Source organism: Bombus fervidus, chromosome 16, assembly GCF_041682495.2.
Source record: "Bombus fervidus isolate BK054 chromosome 16, iyBomFerv1, whole genome shotgun sequence".
NCBI lineage: Eukaryota > Metazoa > Arthropoda > Insecta > Hymenoptera > Apidae > Bombus > Bombus fervidus.
In genome coordinates this window covers 8,042,995-8,064,535 of record NC_091532.1, presented here as the reverse complement: position 1 = coordinate 8,064,535, position 21,541 = coordinate 8,042,995, and the positions used below count along the sequence as shown (strand labels likewise).

General features: G+C 37.0%; 1 protein-coding gene across 2 annotated transcripts in view; it reads right to left on the bottom strand.

The window, feature by feature from the left end:
* Positions 1-21,541, bottom strand: part of LOC139995679 (von Hippel-Lindau disease tumor suppressor-like) — a 98,184-nt gene that overhangs the window by 5,029 nt on the left and 71,614 nt on the right. The window lies entirely within an intron of this gene.

Sequence of the window (21,541 nt, the reverse complement as noted above, 5' to 3'; positions counted from 1 at the left end):
TCGAAGGTGGTTTATACCACTTAACGGTCAAATCGAAATGCTTAGTTTTACGACAGTTCCTTATGATTATCACAGTCCAACTAATTATACTGACGCAGCGAGTGGCTACCACAACCGAGGGATAAATTCCGGGCTAAGCAAAGAGTCACCGGACAAAACATCGCCGATCTAGAGATTTTACATTTACAATATTGTAACCACAATTTTCCCAATTAATTTTGGTAATAACGTACCATAAAGTAACATATAAATTATTAAAGTTAAAGTACTTTTTGGAAAGGAAATTGATGAGATGTAGCCTTTTCCATGTAATTACCAAGTACTGGTAGGTTTTATGCTTTCGAAATAAGAACATTTTACATCTTAGTGCGAATTGTATAAAAGTTTCGTCGTTCAAGATTAAATAGATCAAACATGAAAGTTTGATAATTCATCGTAGACGTCCAACGGATGAACAGTATTTGTTTAAAAATTCGAACGCGATGAATATTTTCGTCAGCTACGATTGACAAGGGAAGGAGAAAGAATACGAGTCGGAAAATCGATCGGACATAAACTATTTTCCTGGCCAAACAGGCCGAACCAACTCGGTACGTTGGTCAACATATCATAAAAAACATTGGAATATTTGTCCGCCGATTTTTTCATCTCCTGGTCTCTGACCGTCTCTTTCGCGTGTTTGTCCATATCGACTCCATTTCTCAACCAAACAGAAAAATATTTAGGGGAAAAGGTACCGGCAGTGTGAAATCTAATGGATCTATACCGTGTGAAAAAAGAAAACGCAAATTGAATATATCACATTTTGTCGCGAGGCCACTCTTTTCAGCGATATCCGATATGTTTTTCAAGGGAAAATACGATGACTTGTGGTATCCCTCAAAAGTATATCATTTTAATAATAATAATAAAGTGTATCATTAAATTAAGCGTATCCCTCATGAGTGTCGTTTGAAATGTGACGAGATTTGATTTACAGATAATTGAAAGGTTCGAATATGTAAAAGTTTCGAAACCTGAGTATTAGGGAGTTTTATGGTCTGAAGATTTGTATGTTGGATAATTTGCAAGTTCGAAAATTTGGGAGCTTGGAAATTGAAAAATGCGAGAATTCGAGAATTTGGAAATCCGGCAGCTGTCTGAAATTACGAAAATTGAAAATTTAAATGCGAACAAACCTGGAAGTTGAAAAATTTAAATATTTGAAGATTAGAAACAATTTGAAAGATTGGAATGTTTAATCGTTCGAAAGCTTGAGATTTGAAACAAAACGTCGTCTAAGCATTGCAATTTTAAAGCGATTGACACGGTTCAATGCGAATAAATTGAGACGAGACACGGTCTAAATATAAATTGGGAAAGTTCAAGAACCGTCTGGCGAGCCAGGATCGCTAATAATTCATTTAAATAATATCTGACATTAACTCGACGCGAGACACGTTTATTTAACCAAGGCAATCAATCATGGGATGGTAATCAAATAGCTGTACATTCTCCGACGATCTCGTGCGTCAGTGAGAAATGTCGAGACGAATGAAGGTGTACCAGTAATCCTGTTCTATAAATATAAGTTGTACTTATCCACTAACCAATGATTGTTTGTGAAAAGTCTATTACTAAAATTAACACGTTTCTGAGCTTCCTGCCGTGACAAATTAATTTATCTGCTTCTTCGTTTCAAGATCTAATTAAATTATTTCTCGACAGTCTATAATTTACCTACGACCACGTGAAATTTATTCATTCGCTTGTTCAGATAAAAGATATTCCGCAAGCATATCGTGACTTTTATTTCCTCTAAACAGTCCCAGTCGTTTAACGCTAAAACAACTAGTCTCTGATGATACAAGTAAATATAATGTATGTGATTAATTGTAATCAAAATGGTAGGATGAAAATGAAATAAGTAAGTATTAGGTTGTCCGAAAAATGTCTTTCTTTCGCTAACGTGTTTTTTCCAACAATACACCTTCGTACAAACGTGAAACCAAGTTTGTGAAATGTCGTGGTGTTTATCTCAACAGAACAAAATGGATCGTACGTAATTCGATAAAATGATATAAAACAAATAAACGTTGTGCGTCTATTATTTCCTGATAAAACGAAAGAAACTTTTCGGACAACCTAATAATTTATCGATTAATTTCTCCATAACAGCATCTGCTGTCAACTCATCAGAAATTTCGCAGTTCCTGCTATCTCCTTGGAAGTAATTTGCTTGTAATTGGACAAGTAATAATTGTAAATGTTTTTAAGATATAAGAAGTCGCTGTACCAAGAACATATTGATTGTCTGGAAAGTGTCTTTCTTTGGCAAACGTATTTTTCCAACAGTGTACCTTCATACAAACGTGAAACCAAGTCTGTGAAATGTCGTGGTCTTTATTTTAACAGAACAAAATGGATCCACAAAATGTTATAAAACAAAAAACATCGTGCGTCTATTATTTCCTGATAAAACGAAAGAAACTTTTCCGACGACCTAATATAATTGTGTTTCGATCTCAGGGAAGGTCTACATGAATTTGACCAAGAGCTCTTGCATGATTTTGGTAATTGTAATTGAAAAAATTGTTACGTCGCGTGAGTCGGTACCTGCGACGTCCCTCATGGTCAGGCCGCCGAGGCCTGCACATCGTCACACTGACCCGCAATAAACCCAAGGAACCACCATAGCCCATGTTACGTCGCGAAGCTTGATATGGATCGTGTTTCTAACCGTCTCTCGCGGTCCTCTAGCGTCATACACAAATCGTTTCATCTCCCCGACAGGATATACAATGTATCGACGAGCGCACGGTTGCCGCCCGGCCGCAAGTTCCAGAAACGTCGACTCGATCCGTTCTTTAATTACACAAAGAAGTCAGCATACGTGATCATCGGTGCGAACGGTGGCGTGATGGGAGCGCGGAGGGGGTCGTCTCCCCGAGAGGACAAGAAATTTATCCTAGGGCAGTCAGTCTTTCTTCCAAAATCTTACCGCACACGTCTTAATCGCTAACGGATAAAATCGAATTCATCGAACATCGATACGTATCAAAATCAATCTCTCGGCGTTCTATCCATCAAATCGATCCATTTTCGGATTAATCAATTACTGTGCTTTCCGACACAACGAAGTCAAACAATTTCTGTCGACGCAATAATTATTGTAGGCTAGTGTAAATAAATATATATATATATTCTATAACTGTGGATTCCAGTTATATAAAAAACTAATCACCCCTATTATCCTAAAAGAAATAAGGGGATCGCCCTGCTCGTGGTGTCGATTCGTGCAATCGTAGCGGGAATTTACGACTCCCGTTGACGCGCTACATCAAACGATCGCGTCTCCCCGCGACTGGACGAAAATACAGCCCACATCTGTTAACTATAAAGTTGCATTCTTTGTACATATTCGGTTTATGAATGGTCCCTTAAAAGGGTCCTTAGGTTTATTGCACGCTCGCACTCATTACGGAGAAAGCGGAGGTTTGCCCAGCGAGGTAGCGGGTTTTTCCCAAGGACAGAAACACACGTAAGTCACATCTGCCGAGGACTGTCTCCTCGTATTTTATTCATTAACATTGGCAATACCCAATGGGCATCGCGGATCGTTACCCTAACTTTTCTACCGAAAAGTGTGAACTACGAATCCGCGTTCTTAGTTCAACAAGGATACACCCACATCGAGCTTTCTTCCTAAATAGTACGAGACGGGTCAATCACTGTTCTAATATCCCTCGGGCAGTCAAGTTCTCTATTCTAAGACTCCTCGGGCAGTCAAGTTCTCTATTCTAAGACTCCTCGGGCAGTCAAGTCTGCTGTTCTATCACTCATCGGGCAGTCAAGTTCTAAGATGACTCATTCAGTCAAGTTCTCGGTGCTCTAACTATCAAATCGAACAACCTTCGGGTCAATCACGGTGCTTTCCGATACGACGAATCCAAACACGGTCGGTTCACGTTAACTATTGTAATCCAGTGTAAATAAATATACATATATTATATAACTGTAATGTCCAGTTATATTCCAACCCAATCACCCCCTATTCTCCCAAAAGAAATAAGGGGATCGCCCTGTTCGTGGTGTCGATTCGTGCAATCGTAGCGGGAATTTACGACTCCCGTTGACGCGCTAAAACGCGACCGTCTCCCCACGACTGGACGAAATAACAAAAATATTAAAACCAATGGTTCTTATGGATTTGATAATTCTAGTACTAAAATCAATGGCTTATTATTAACAAAAAAATCTACATAATTCAAATCCTATAGCTTTCTAATTTACCTAATTGTAAAATACTTGTGATTTGTAAATATTTTCTTCTAAACGCGTTTTTATCATTAACGAAATATTAATTCGACTTGGAACGTTCGATTTGTCGGTTAAATGGTCACCAGAACCAAACGAAGAAACGGAATTAACGCGAAATCCTACGTTTCAATTAAATTTTCGCGTCAAAGGGGAGGCAGCGAAAAGCGCACAATCGATTGCTCGGATATGCGCGTATTATCAAGCAGAAATGGGAAGCTCGCGAGTATCTAGCGTTTCCGGGATTTCACTTTTCCGGTGAAAAGCCGTAATGGAGTTTTGGCGTTCTCGGCCATTGTTTTGCTGTTTTATAAGCGGATGAGAGTACCGCCATCGTGATGAACGGCAGCAGAACAGAAACAACGATAATTTTACACGATGCACGCGTCGAAATATCCGAAACGAATTTCTACAATTTTCCTTTTCCTGATATTTAAGCGGCGTTTCTTCCCGATTATTCGTTTCACAAAAGGTTTCTAGTGAAACAATCGGAAACGATAGCGAAGTCAATCGTAAGTGGTAAAGAGGAAAATTGTCTTTCGGTGTAACAAAGTTCGAGAAGCTTTTAAAGATTTATCTTTTTCTCGATTTTTACAAAAGCTTAATGTCATTTCTGAATGTCGAGAATTTAGAAGTTTAACTATCGCGCAAAAAGATTTTTGTATATAACGAAAAAGAAAAAACATTTTTATTTCGTTCTTCGTTAAAATCATTAAAAAGAAAAAATTATTTAGAATGTAAAACTTTAGAGAAAACAACAACTTATTGTCCAAATTATCCCGACCAACCTCAGCTATGTATAGAATGATTTAAAGTTTTACATTCTAAATAATCTTTTTAATAAACCATTTTCGTATTACTTTTCGTAATTCTTTTGTGTCTTTGTTCGGTTCATTCGACGTCTTTTATTTGCATAATATAGTTTGCATGCGCGTCTAATGTTTGTTCCGGAATCATTTTCCCGAACATCGATATTATGCTGACTCCATCGAAGACAAGGATTTTTTGTATTTTCAAACAACCCTAATAATTTTGCAGCTAATAACTCTCTAAATATTCTAATATTTATATCCTTCCTTGTTACAATTTTGTAAACCGTCAAAGCATTTTCAACAGAAATTTCCAAAAGGAGTTGGACGCCAAGTTTTCTGTACCATTTGATTCCTTTTCTAATTTTGGTGACATAAGAAACCATTTGGTCGGAATAATCTATTCAACAACAGCTAGTGGTTTTAATATTGCGAACAAAGGAAACAAGAGATCATTCTTGAGACCACCACTTGAGTGACTCGCATTATTAAAATACCAATGGGGGTGGTATCTTGGTACTGCGGCACGCGTGGTCTGACGGAGATTTCCTTGAAAACACGCGTGGCAGTCAACGTGTTAATTGATATTCTTTGATCGAAAGTGATAACTAAAGAACGTAACCGATGAAAGCCAGCAAAAATGATAGAGAATTTTTCAAAGAACGATATGAAATGAAAGTGGTACGTTATGAAGGATACGATAATTTGTCAAAAATCGGATCTCGTTACTCTTCGGACTGCGTGTACAAAGAAAGCGCTCGAGTACGAAACAAAATATAAATGGAATTACGTCGACCGATCAATCTACCAGGATCTCTCAAAGGTAACAGAGATTCCACAATTGCCAACCGAGGATCCGAAAAAAGCGAAGCCCCATCCCCTGTTCTAATAATCGATTTCCTTTCTCCGAGAGCTATACACGAACAGCATAATAATTCCTTCTTCAACAGGTCGTAAAGCATTTCATCGCGGCTATGAGGAATTTCACGCTCACCGTTTTCATTAAAACTTTTCCCTCTGTCGGCCATCAATGACCGATATAACCAACGAGCGAATATCGACGAACCCCACGGTTAGAATTAGCGATGACAAGGGCGGCAAGATTTACGTCGGTCGACCAAAGCCGCAATAAGAAGTTATTCTATATATCTTTCGCGATTTATCGCGACGCGAGTGCCGTTTTGCCCCGTGAGACTCCAAGTTTCCACGAAACTTCTGTTCGTTCGTGGATTCGAAGATTACAATCTGGCGCGGATTACGCTAACAATATCGTTCGAAATGATTCTTCGTATTAATTTCCGACGTCTTCGACGGAATTTCAATCAGGATGCTGAGTGTTTTCATTTAGTTCTTTTTATCTTATTTATTGTTAGCACGTAGTGATTTATTTTACAAGTAAATTTTAATTTTACAATTCTAAAATATCTCCTAAAGATACAACGACAATGTTGGTAGTAATTTCTCCTTAGTAATAACAATTATTATTATTGCTATATAATATTACTTGTTATATTCTATTGTTTATTTCTATTTATAGTTGCGCCAATAAAAATACGCTAGCTCACCGCGAAGCATTCGTATAAAATAAAAATATTACTTTAGTGTATCGGGTTTCCTTAAAAATATCGTTTGTTTATTTTTGTGAAAAAATATCACACGATGATGTATAATACCAGTTCGAGATTACAATTTGGAATTTCGAAATCGCGTGAAACAGAACTATTTCCATTTATTTATTTTATTAACCTCCTTGTTAATTATTTAATTCATAAAATATACACGTCATCTGTTTGTTTGCAGATCGTAGCAAGCTGTAAGAAACGATAACAAAAGGTTGCCACGAATAATTTCTTCAGATAGAAAATAAAAAGTGATCTTCTTGCAGATGTTAAATAAATTAAATAGACTGTATCGATGGGCTTAGAAAATTTCTCGCGGGGCAGGCGCAATAACGAGCGAAACAAGCAGAGGCGAATGAAGTTGATATGACATGCAGGAAGTGAAAAATGGTTGTTTCGTACTCGTTACATGTTCCTGGAAATGATTCTTTGCGGAGGAGTTATAATGGCGGACACAGAAGATAAATGAAGGAAGTTCATATACAGAAAATGAGAAATAATTGTGCTGTGTAATGCGACCGACCGAAAAGAAATTCAGTGGCCTTACGGTACTTTACTGTGAAACTAAACCCCAACTTACATCGTTTCACTTTGGAGAAACACGTCGGATGAACGCTGCTTTTATCCTCGGTATGGTTCACGGATGAAACGTGTTTCTTCGAAGTGAAAGAGCGTAGATTCGGCTTAATCTACTATACCTTGAATTTAAGCAAAGAAGAAAAAAAAAAACATTTGATCATTGCGCGACTCGAACTTTCAATATTCAGTGAAGTAAATAAACACGATTAATACAATATTCGGGGAAATAAATAACAAAACTGAATAAAACCAACACGAAATTCAAGATCGAATTGCCAATATTTGATAAAATAACAAACGAACATAAATCTATCGAAAAATATTATCAACGGTCAAAAGAGATCGACAAAAACGAAAGCTTCGTCTGATTGAAGAATTTTCTTCAAAACTAATCTACTGTTATTTAAATAAACAATCAATGCACGATTCAAATTCCGATACTCGGTAAAATAAAAAACAAACATAAATTCAATCAATATAATACTCAATGAAACAAATAACGGAAATAAATACAAGCAAAGCAAGATTCAGCAGATGGAACTTTCGATATTCGATAAAATAACTAAACATAAATCAATGGAAAAAATATCATCGGCCAAGGCTCATCGAGAAGATCGATAAAGATGAGGACTCGGACTGATCGAAGAATTTTCTCATTTCGACATGGTGAAGGCGCGTTATCGTTCATCATCCACTTTTCCCCCGAACGACTTTTCCTCCGCTGACAGATTAGAGTCTGTTAAAAGTCGATGGCCGGTGATTCCGACGCCAGGATAGCGAGAAATTGTGCTTAAAAGCCACGGCTCTATTGTTCCTTGTCTCGTTTCGTATCTCCTTCTTGTCGCTTGCATAACGCGAGTCGCAATTACGTTCGAGGGAGTCGCATGTTCGTCATTGGGGGAGAAAATGGAAACGTCCAGGCTAAAATATCTCGCAATTGTCCTGCAAGATTGGGGGTCGATCAAGCCGCATCGCGGTCAGAGCTTTCGATTCTCTCGGCTGAGAGAATTGTATCGATTTGTAGATCGAATGTGAAGAGAGACTTGAAATTTTAGGGCTGAAGGTTAATTATTTATACTCCTACTTGCAGAATTATTTTCTTATAATTTGATTATTTTATTAAAGATAGCGTTTATCCAAGATGTTTGATTACTTTGTGCAAAGCTCAATTAAGTTTTCAAGTTCACGGAATAAGTAAGTTGTTGAAGCTACCTGATCCTATTTCTTCCTTTTTATGCTAATATCTACTAAGCATGGCAAGCGTAAAGTTTCGTAGGAAGTTTCTTAGACTTGACTGCATATCGAAAGTTGTGCTTTTTACATGTTTATTAAGTCGACGATACGCTAATTTCTTCCTTCGAACTTCCTTTCACGTTGTTACTGGTTATACAAATTCTCAAGTATGTACACACTTCGGCTTATTACAATTTACATAGAATCTTAAACATTTACAAATGTATAGTATCAAATGTTAAACCTGAGCTAAAAATAGAAGATGGAAATTTCCAAGAGAAACATTAATACGAAACATACCTAACTAAATTAACCAAAAATTAAATCTTTCGTCAAATACAACTTCTTTAAAAGACCCTACAACCAACAGCATTCTACACTGACCTATTGTTAGAATAACTTTAGTATCAAAGACAACATCGAGCAAATATAATTTATTTTCTCAATTTCCACAATTATTCCCTAAAAATCCTTTAAGTAAACAGCAAGTATGTGGAGGAATAAGTGAACACGGTTAGATCGATGAAGTAAAGGTTACAGGGTTGAATCCAAGAGAGATAGTTGTCTGACGATTTCGACTATCGTGCCGGTGAAATTGCAGCTAGCGGAGGCGAGCCGAGCCGACGTTGTAATTTCCCTGGTAATTTGCAACTAACTCCGCGAAATGGCCGTCAGCAACGAGGCAAGGATCCCTTCAAATTGGAAATAATGAACCGTCGAACTTGGTCAGGCGATCTTTTCCGCGCCGGCAACGCAGCCCACGGTGAAACTTTCTTAACGAACGTGTAATTCGAAACGCACCGGTTGCTGAATTTTGCTTCAATTTTAACGAAGCCGAGCAATAAGTACGCCCTGTTTACAGTGGGGATGGAAATTGGGATGATTTTTGATCAGTTATTTTTTCGATCGATACGCGAGACATTCTCGAAACGCAAGTTAATTGCGAAAATAGGAAACTTCGGTTCGTGCGGGTTCGCTGATTTGTCTAATTATCGCAGAACGTTTAAGTAGCGGAATTGAGCGACTAGAAAAACTGGAGAATCGCGAAGATAAAGGATTCGAGGAGCTAAGTTATTCAGAAGTCTGGAAACACTGAGAACCGAAGCTTTGAAAAGTTTGGAGAATTATAGAATTTTAAGACTGAATTAGGAGTTCTAATTACAGAATTAGAGCGTTAGGAAATTGAAGGATTATAAAATTAAGCTTCAGAAGGACGGAGATCTGCATAGTTGAGAAATTAAAAAATTGCAGGACAATCAAAAAATTAGAGAATTAGAAAATAGCTTTTAAGGTTAAGCATCGTTTCATTAAAAAACAAAGAATTCCTACTAGATCGACGGTACAAGAAAATTTGATCAAAAGGGGGAAATCAATCAATTAAGTAGTTACGTCCATCAGTCGAGGTAACAGTGCTAATTTAATACTTCTTTATTGGATAATACCTCGTCTTCTCGATCATTCTCAATGAATGTTCTTCGTCGTTGCGGTGGGAGATCCATCAGCTACTTTCTTGTATAAACAGACACGAGAATGGATATCTTTACTTTGCTTAATAAAGATCTATTGTACTCTTTCACATCGCCATGAAAATCATGACAATACTTTTAATCGTTGCATCTAAGAATCAGCAGTGAAAAGGTCTAACGACTATATTCGCTAATTTATTACGTTGTCTCTTCTTGTACTTGGCTGAAGATACTCTGGTCAAAAATCCAACTTTCTCTGTACTCTATAACGAGCAAATCTTTACTTAACTTTCACTTTAGCATCTTCCTTGTAGACACTACACTCGTCTGCAATACCAGATTTCAAAGGAAAAGAACGTTTCTCCGAGAATGGACAATTTAATTAACAGCAATAAGTTTTTAGTATGCTAATTAGAAACAAGAAAACTAGAAAGTAGAATTGTAATTTGGTCAGTTCAATTTCTCTTCAATACATGAAATCATTTACTGAATCTCGATTCAAGGAACAGGTGAATTCTGGTTAATATGCTAAAAGCTAAAGGAACAATTTAAACAGTCTCGATAAACAACGAGAATCTCCTCCCTCTAAAAAACCTAACCATAAATCCTACGAATCAAATTCCTATAAATTTCACATAAGTAAAGATCCGCCGTGAGTATCTTTAAGTTTTACAAAAGTGAGATTCGTATAATACGAGTTACATCTCTTTATATCTCCGCAACACACACATACACGCCTCTCCACATATAAAGGAGTTCTTGAATAAATTTCACGATTTCAAACTGTATATTCACTTTTGATTCCCACTGTCGCTCACAGAAAATCAAAGTTTCACTTCTAATCCTGCTACCTAAACTTCGAATCTCATTCTGAATCAACAGACCAAAAATACGCTGCCCTGTTCCTCCCTTCCTCATCTCTACGCGAACAAATAAACAAACAAACAAACAGGCAGACAAACAAACACCCCTCGATGCCGATATTTCGTGTAGCAGCTGGTGTATCATCGGAAGCATAAACGATCGCCAGAGTCGATCGAAGCGAGAGGCAAAAGCGCAATGTGCATCGACGCGGAGGAAAACCAGTATCCCGTTGAAGGTTCGGTAAACAGCGGAGCCTTAATTTGCTGCGAGATACATGCAGAACGACAGCGACAAGACGATGCAGCTGCGGCGGCGAGCAATCCGCAGGATCGGCAAGTATTTACTTAGGCCGAGCAGTCGCAGAAGGAGAGAAATTGCGGCTGCGAGCCGAGCATCGCACCGCTACCAGATGCACCGTCGCTTTATTACGTTTCCGGGTTGGCGTTTTCCCTCCTCTCGAACTCACCACAGAAACGGCAAATATCGGGCTACGATAACATCGACGACTAGAAATCCACCAATAGGTAAGGAAAAGTCTTAAAAGACTTCCGATTTCGTAAAAATATACAAGCGATTTTGTTGAGGTTTAGCGGATGATATGTGGCTACTCTGCTGCTCACGTCGGTAGACGATTTCGAAATGTTGCGTGTCTAGAGAAATGAGCGAAACTGAACACACAGTCTTTAAAACACGAATAGTTTCTTTGAAGTAGGACCAGACGAATTGACTTTTTGTTAAGAAGTTGTATAAGGTTCGGTTTATCAGATCGAAAAAATTCCAATTGCTCGGAATAGCGAAGAAAATTTATTGTTTAAAGTTTCATTACAAGTCCGGCTAAAAATCTTTCTTTACAATATTTTTTACAAGTCATCTACTAAACTAATTCCTCTAATTTCTTTAAAAAAGAAAAAGAAACAAGTCGTTTGGTCTAATTTAAAATTAACATTTTTTAAAGGGTGCGTGTTCAGTTTTGTTCGTTACTGTAACACTGGAAATACTAGAATGATCATAACGATGAGTGGACTGTAGATGGTTATGCATTTGTGGGAAATTTAAAAGCGCAAAAATGAAAAAGTATTCAAAAATATTCTAGCAGACATAGTGAAGTTTACAGACTATTTTACGAGATAAAACTGGATTAAAAGATCAATTATTATTAAAGCTTTGTCAGTCAGAAGGGCTGGTATTAATTGAAGTAGCCTATGGTCGATAACGCGTTAATAATCAAAGGATTTAATATTAACATGTATCTGATACGTATTTCTAAATTTTTCCTTCCTAACACACCTGAATACTTTTGAACAATTTTTCCATTTACATTTTATCCATTTAATTCTTGGACTTTTCGAATTCTTCCACAATTGTACGAAAGTAAAGTGATTTCTCGGTGGTAAAACAAATTATTTCAGTCATGGGAAGATTTGAATCGATGAAGGAACGTGTTACAGAGTCTGAGCAGTAGTTACGACAAGTTCCAAATCACACGTTCTAAACTGCATAGTGAAGATCTGAAGCAATTTAATGAAAACCTTGTCATATTCCACTAGGCACTCGCAACAGTGCAGAATAGAATATACTGAACGTATTGAAATAGAAATTTTTCGTGCAAACAAGTGAAATTAATATTCCGATCCGATGAACAATTTACCAGTCAATGATAATCCATAGAAAAGAGATCAACTAGATTGAAATTAAAATTAATTACGCTTAATGAATCGCGATATTATAGCAGAAATCGCGAAATAACCTCATTGGAATGTTTATTAGAAAATTCCAAAAGCCATATGAACCAATAAATCCAGCGAATCGTTCGAGCTATGTAGTTCAAACAATTGAACTATCGAAAAGCTTATCAGAAGCTTCGATTAAACCACCGACACGAGTATGAGATACTTCGCAAGTTTCAGTACCGAGCTAGATATTCTAGTCCAACGTTAAATAACTGAAACCCCAAATGTTATGTTAAATGGCTCAAGTGTTATCACAACACAACCTTGAGAATATATACGCAACGATACACTATTTTTAGAGAAATACAGAGCACAGTCAATAGAACCGAATTAGTGAAATTGTGAATTAAAGCATTAAGTAGTTAGATCCATTCATGTGCAGCCGCATATATCGCATAGTGAATACAAAATTGTTCATACAAGATCGCACTTATTATTGTATTTATATACTAGAATAATTAGATTATAAATTCTGCTTATAGATTATAAATATATACTTTTATTTATTATTTATAATCTCTAAGCACGATTTATAATCTACAATAATTATTCTAGTACATTCTAATTCTTCTAATTGTAGATTATAATCTATAAGCATAATTTATATGTACATATATATGTAATGTGGGATCTTTACTACAATTAGTTTATTTACAATAAATGGATTAAACAGATGTTGATTAAACAGAAAACGATGGTTGTTTAATGTGAACCAATCACAATAACGTATTATAATTAAAACAACTAGATAATAAATTTGCAACTCTCATCACCACGGGTTCAACGCTCTCTCGACAACGCAATTCGCACTCTCTGGCTTCTCAACTCACAATGCTGTAAATTCATTTATGTCTCTTAACAATCCCTTGTCTTTTGTCTTAGCCTCATATCTTTTGTCTTAGTCTCATATCTTTTGTCTTAGCTCCACACGCACATGCCCCGCAACCGCTTGTTTATAATTCGCCCGACACCCCCCAGGTCCCTCGTCCACGATACTACGGTAATCTACAATCTGTAATTTGGTTATAGATCATAAAGAATTAGATCCAACTGCATAATAAGTTTCACATCATCACATCATTTGCTTTGGTATTACTTAAAATTACTCTTTTTCAACCCTCGAAGCACAACTAGTAACTTCAGTCTAATTCTACGACCTCGCTATCCTCTTTCATCGACTATTTTCTAGAAATTTCTTCCGGAAGGGAGAAGAGTTGTTAACACGGAAGAGACAAGGATACAGAGAAAGAGGAAGAAGACGAAGAAGAAAGAACAAAGGAGTAGTACAACAGTTGGACGCTGAAAATGATTAATGCTGGTACATACTCTGTTTCTATTTGCTCGTAGCTGGGCAACGGTTGTCCATGCGGTGATCTATGCTGCCGATTCCAGCACTGATTCCAGCCACGTAACCGTCTACTCTCCACGCGCTTTGTGGCCGACCATAGGTTGGCAAACAGACGAAAACGCCCATTGTATATCGATTGTGTTCGCGCTCGATCGCGAGAACAATGGAGATAATTGAGCGTACAAATTACGATAGCGAGAAATACACAGGCTGGCCCGGGCGTAGCCGTACACATTCGCTTCGGACCTGGCAATTAGGTAACGCAGGACACTACCAGCAAGAAGAGAAGCTGCTGGTTGTTTGTAGTACTGAAAACACCATCGTTCCCTTTGACATCCACGAAAACGAGATGAGAAATTAGGTGTGTGACGCCGGGTCTGACCGGACGAAAATTTTTTACCACTCAAACGAAAGTTGTGAATTTTGGGTTAACGTTGTTACGTTTAGAAAAGCCTTGAAAATTGTTTCCGTCTCTCGATTTGTACTTTTTTCTGTCTGCATTTATTATCGGCTGCAATAATCGTAGAAAAAGAATCTGCTCTCGTGAAGAAGCATAGTGCGTTTATGCTGCACTCTTCGTTGTTATTTTCGACCCGATTATGTTTTTCTAACGTTAGAAAACACAATATCTACAGTCTGGATTATGAAGATGTAATTTCGCCTGAGGCATCATGTGAAAACTTTACGAATTCTTCTGGTATGCTAAAATTAGTGTGAAATTGAAATATAAAAATTCGAGAATCGTAGCAGGGTGAAAATAGGAAAACTCAGAAAATACGAGTTTGGAGGGAGGACATTTTGGAAAGTGAGACAAGCGCGAATGATTAAGTGGTATCAACGATATTTTTGTAGATATTTTAAGAATGTCAAATAGTATGATAAAATTAAAGTTGATAATTTAAAAGAACAATGTTTTGGTACTTGAAAGATTAATAGCTAGCGATTTGAAGATTCGTCCTTTTCTATTCTTTGAATGGTAGGTTTCGACCAGTATCGTGTTAACCATCGAATAAACAAATTTTATTCCACCGTGGATAAAATTCATCGAACAGAGTACATAAACGGTTCCCCAACAAGAAATAACTCATCAATTTACTTCCCAACTTCTCTAACACCTTTCAACCAAGAAGAAGCCCATTAATTTTCGTCTCGAAACCAGCTCGATACCGGCCTCTTATCCAATCTATTCTTATAATTTCCTGGTGGTTACAGAAGAAATTTTAGAACCAAGAAAAAGACCTTAATAGTACCATCTAGACGAATACTACTAAATAAAAATGTAATCGAAAATAAATGAAAAGCGAAAATAATCTAAAAAGAATGTGGATCGTTTATCCAAAAATTTTACTTTGTCTTTGAACAAAAAAAAAAAAAAAAAAAAAAATGGAAAATTAGAAAAATTAAAAGGTAAGAAATAAATCAAACAATAAAATATTAGACACGGAAAATGTTTAATATTAGGTACGAAATATATATTAATTACATACCATAAAATTTTGCTAACATAGCTTTATAATAAATAGATTTTAATGAATTTCTGTAACCAGATATCCCATGCTTTTGCTCGTGCCTCTCTGTTACGTGTTCTCCAAAAATAGCATCGCTTGGTTATAGATACATGACAGCCCTCGCTTGGATAAACTATGTATGCCAAGCGTTCGAAGAACGTTGCAGAGATCTCCAGAAAGAAGTACAACCGGTAGTAAAACCTTTTTCGTTCATGACAGCTGCCAGTAAACTGGTTTGATGAATGTCGCGAAACGAAGTCGAAGATATAAAGCTAGAAACCTTGCGAGTTAATCCTGGTAAGGCAGGAAAGGCTGATCATCGAGCTATCTTTAAATCAGAAAATGAGCATTTTTATTCGCGTAATGATTCAGCGTGTCGTAACAATTAATTACGAGCGTTTGTGTAATCGGGCCACATTTGTTACAATCTTGAAGACATCTTGGTACTGGTAAATGTTTAAAGATGCTTTCGGTTCTTCTATGGTATAGAGCAGTTGCAAGTAAGTCACATTATGAGCAAATAATCTTGAAAGAAAGGAATAATTAGTGATTGAGAAATATCTGGTATTTAAAAAAATCTGATATATTAAAATTAAGACAGGAATCGTTGATTCGTCGGAAGAAAATTATTAATTATTTTCAGTTTTTCAGAAAATTTTCAGTTTTCACAATTTAACTAATAACCATCGAATTTTTACAGTCCCTGCTGAAATATCTTACCGTTATGAAAACAAGAATTGAAAAATTTCCATTTTAAATTATATTATATTATGTAATTGACGAATAAGGTAATTCTGTTTAATAAAATTCACGACTGTCTTATCCGATGAAATACATCATTTTCATAATCCAAACTCAACGATTCCTTTTCTTTAAGACGCGTCAATTTTCTATCGAACCAACGGTATGAAAATAAATTACAAAATCCTTAGATAGAATCTTCGAATATTTTCTACGAAGTGAATTACGTAATAGGAAGTATAGAACAAATAACTACGTGGCTCTTTACGTCTCGTTGCTTCCTTTTCATTATCTTATGTAAGAGGATTAAGCGAAGAACCGAATGCTGCAACATAATGCTCACAACCGCGAGCCTTTCGCGGTATATAACATAAAACACCTTTGTAATCGGCTTTTCAGCGATAATGCGATTTGTATTCAGTGACAGTACTGCCAAGCCTCGAGCAACCACGCGGACAATACACCGTTTGACTCTCGTGATCGAGGCAAACGTTTCGGTAACTCGCGGTATCTTCACCGAGTCACGAAACGAACAAGCAAACCCGGAACCATAACTGATTGTTATCCATTAAGTAATATTTAATCGTTAATACGTAGTAATTCGTGACTATCACCGTAGAAACTTAATGCTTGCTACTGTAAGCCATTGTCGATAAGAAACTATATTATGTAAAGGAATGTAACGCTGTGCTATCCTAAAGTGCTATCAAAGGGGAATGTATCTATACAGTGGGAAGCACGATGCATTCTTCTTTTAATTAGGCGGCTACCGTGTTACCGTAGCTTCCTCACTCAATTGTTGATTGGTAGACTAAGGCTGGATATTTATACAAATTCATATTTTTATAAACGCGATTAAGATTTAAATAATACATTTCTACAAATAGGATGGTAAATACAAATTCTATGGAAAGAACTTGGTTTTCTTATGAGAGGAGAAATCGCAGTTGATTACAGCTTCATTCCTCGGCTAATTGTATCATAAAAACTTACATTTCCAACATAGGATTTCAAAAGATATTTCTCATATTTATATTTTTCACGTGAGAAGAATATCGATATAATCAATTCTAATTTCCTCTAGATAAGTAAACAAGAGTCTGCTCGTAAAATGTTAAGATTAACAATTAACCAAGGAAACTGCAGTAACACCGATAGTCCTTGATTATAAACAACGGATGCGACAAGAATAATATAATGGTACGCGATGAGAGATTCGAACTCGTTAGGGAAACATCCAGAAAATCCAAGATCGCATTTCTGGTAGAAACGCAAAGTCGAACCTGACTGTCAGGAAATTAAACGTAAAACGGAGATGATAGGCGAGAGATCTGCGCGGTGGAATGAACAGTGCGAGGGTTGAACGAGATAAGGAGTATAAGGGAAGTCTGTGAAACGAAGGAAACTTAATAAAACCAAGCGAAAATCCAGGGAAGCAGAATGGAAACTTGAGATACCGCGTCACCTCGTTCCAACCCATGTTTTCGATTTTAAGATGTTCCAGTTGCTGTTCTCCAAGTAAATAGAGTGGAAATTCAATATTTTAATTTCAGTTTGCTGCCTTTGTTCCCCGGCGCAACTAAACGGGAAATTTAATATGCCGATGTTAAGGTGCCATTTCTCGAATTAAAATGCAAAGTTACAATAATCTCCTGGCATCCAGAAATGAAAATATCAACGCCTTTTGCAATTGTTGACGTTCTGTTTCTTGAACAATTAAAGATCTCACGAGAAAAACATGATGTCATATTTGTCTCTTTTTTAATGAAAAAATAATTTTAAAATTCAATACGTATCTATGTCAACCAATGTCACTTCGAAACTAGGTTTTCATTTGATTTTGAGATTAGATATGTGTTTTTATTACAGACTGGAACAATGCAAAATATCAATTAATTATGTGAACTCGACGAAACAACAAAATTAATGACATTCGTTTCTTAGAAAGCTTGTTGGGCGTCTATTCTCAAAATGCTGGTATCTTTGAATACATCAGGTTAATTATTTCATTAAATTATTTCCTTTCTTAAATTATTTCAGAAATTATCATATCAACGTTTAACCGCTCACAATCCCAAATTCCTAAGCAAATCCGTTATTCGATTAAAAAGCTCATTTACGCGAAAGCCGAAATCGCAATCGTGCTAGCGATTAAAATTTAAATAAAACACATTTCAACTTTTGTATCAAACGATCGCGTGAAAAACAACCCCCTCAGTTCCCCTTGTTCTCCGTTCCAACAATGGAAGCTTTTAACGGAGCCAATTAGTGCTCTTTTTATTATTCACGCGACAGCGACCGAAACGCTCTCCCATTGATAAATAGCCGGTGTTCTCGCGTGTCGGTGTCGGCCTGCACGATTTTCCAAGTTTCCCGGAAGCGGAGACGTTTAACACGTTGACTGCCATACGAAATTTTGTATATTTCCTGTGCTATTTAATTTTTCCAAAATATTATATCACATTCGCTCACTTTTTTCTGACGATGATATCCAATGACCGCGGTGACTTACGCGAGTTCACATTTTTACAAAGCTAATAAAGCTAATAAATACTAAGCTTTGTATGCTTTGTACACTTTTACATTTTGTTCGCATTATACGCATTTTTAAATTTAATGAGCGTGTAAAAATTCGCAGCTTAGTTATCCAAATCGTTCACATAACTGGACATATTTTACACCGTTTTACCTTATCTTGATCGTCCTAACAAATTTAGTAAAACGTTCATCGATGACCATCGTGGTAATTAATTAAAGTGTTAAACGACTAACGCTAGGACGAACGAAGGGATGGAAAGAAATGGTTGGGGATTAACGATGAACGATAATGAATAGCGGAATGTACGAGGATAGCACGATTACAGAATCACGCTAACGACGACGAGGATTTTGCGTTACACACGCCAAGGTGAGAAGCAAAACCCTTTTCATCCCTTCTCTTCGCCTCGTGCTATTTCTCCTCCACCCGTCCCTCCCCACGCCATTTTCCCCTATAGCTACCCTTATTTGTTCTGAGAGGGTCGCCACAAACAATACCTGGATTACGGCCTCTTTACTATGAATTGAAATTCTTGTAAATTTCACGCTTTGTCCGGGGGTGGACGGCTCTGTTCCCATTCGTCGTAAGCATGATGCCTGAAGGATTTTCTTAGATTTGTTACACTATGAGTCTTGCAGAAACATAAATCACTTGAATGTTATCTTTGTCCTACTGTCTTTTTTTTTATTACTGTAGATTTTTGTTACGGAGGAAGAGGCGAGAAGCATCCGTTTTTAGACAGAAAGGGATGAATCATATTTTTACATACATAACACTGAAGTTTGCTTGAAGTTCCAGAATTGATGTTTTTCAAAATCGTTCTACATGTACCTTCACCCTTTCGAGTATCGCTTGTACAAATTCTTAGAGAAAATGATCTTTCATCTCTCCTATCTAATAACAGAATTCATACGAATTTTTATATAATTCATCCTTAAGTCTTTCATTTATCAATATCATTACAATATCCCTGTCTTGCGATCATTCTCTCTCATCCTCTTCGAAATATCTGCGATATTAGATCCTATCTGCATCTTCATCCTTTCCGGTGCTCACCTGTACCTAACCATAAAATTTGAAACTTACCCTGATACATCTCTACCAGCCTCGTAACGCCAGGATAAAAAAGAGCCTTGAAACCAACCCTTGGATCTATCAAACGCGCACGAAATTCCGGGAAAGTTGGGGGGGGGGGTAGATTGAAAGCCGCAGACGGAGCGGTCGAGCCGATTAACAGCGAGTCGTCGCCTTTGTTCCTCTTTAAGGATCGTGGCCCGCATCAAGAGGGCTGCGTGCTTCAGCCGGAAGATCACAGGTTGTAAATTAGAAGCTGGAGTCAAGTGCACTCTCGCAACGGTCGCAAAGACATTGCGGTTCGACGAATCCACGATGTTCGATTCGATTCAAGGGCTGCTAATTCGCGAAATCACGCCCGCCACGGACGTCTAATTAACGCCACGTTTGATTATCTCTCATGCATCCGAGCCTCAGAGAGCTGACTTCCTCTTTGTCCCTTGTGAATGGCTCGCTTACTTCGCGATGATACTTGTGTCTCATGATACCGAGTTACGAGATCTTCACACACTTTTGTCATGCTATTCTACGGAGTCATTATCTTCGCGTTATCGTAACAGACGATCGTACAATTAGTTGATAAAATGAGAGATATTTTAATATTCGAGGGTGAGTTAAGGGATAATCTGCGATTCGTCGAGATCGGAAACAGTGATTTTTGTTAAGAAGCGAGCAGCTATTAAAAATATGTATGTTGAGAATTGTGCATCTTAATTGCCGAAATAAAAGTAAAGGAACACTAAGGTTACACTTAGAATTCATATTAAAATAGTTTTAGATTTCTTTAATAAATGATTTCCAGGATCTTCGTCGATATACGTTTGCAGTACTCAGCACTCTCATTGTCTCACCATCTTCCATACCACACTGCTAACGGAACAGTTGTATTCATTTGCTTTTCGAGACGCTGTGCACACACATACTTCCACACACTCATACTAATATACGTGTGTCACTACTACGCGGTTAATCTAATCTAGCACACAAAATTATATATATCTCAATAATGTAATTAATAATGACAGGTGTCTTAAGTTTGATGGGTGAACCGGGGAGCAATTTATGATTCATCGAGATTGAAAATGGATATTTTTGTTAAGAAGTCAGTAGTTATTACTAATATTAGAGAATAATAGAACGAGTCAGAAAATGCAAGATATTTTCAACATCGAGGGTGAATCGGCAAATAATTTGTAATATATTTTTGCCATCGATGTTAAAAGATATTTTCTAAGTTCAAGCGAATTTGAAACAATCGCTGAAAATTTCCCGACAGGAAAAACGAGCAGGTTGAAGCATCGATAGCATTTTACAGCCACGTACGAGCTCCGATATAAAATCTCAATGAGGGGGTGAAAAAATCGAGTAGTATCGTGCTCTAAAAAAGCGTAATCGCGTCGAAGATTTACGTGCGCGCCTATAAAATTTTATCCGATTCTCTGTTCTGCTTTAAGAATCCTCCTGCGCACTATATTCGTACCTGTATTACGTTTGGTGGTATATACTTGCGTTTTTATTGGCCAGTGTAATCTATTCGTTATAAGGCGACTTAATCTGGTCAGATTAGCGCGAAAAATACGTTTCACTGTTTATATAGGATTTCGGATTTAAAGTAAGCGTGGCAATGCGATTTTTAGAATCGAGGATTAAGATTACTATTATTGCAGTCTTTAGGGATTATAATTGATATCAATTTTATATAGTTTTCATTTTACCAGTTTTAAGATGGAAATTT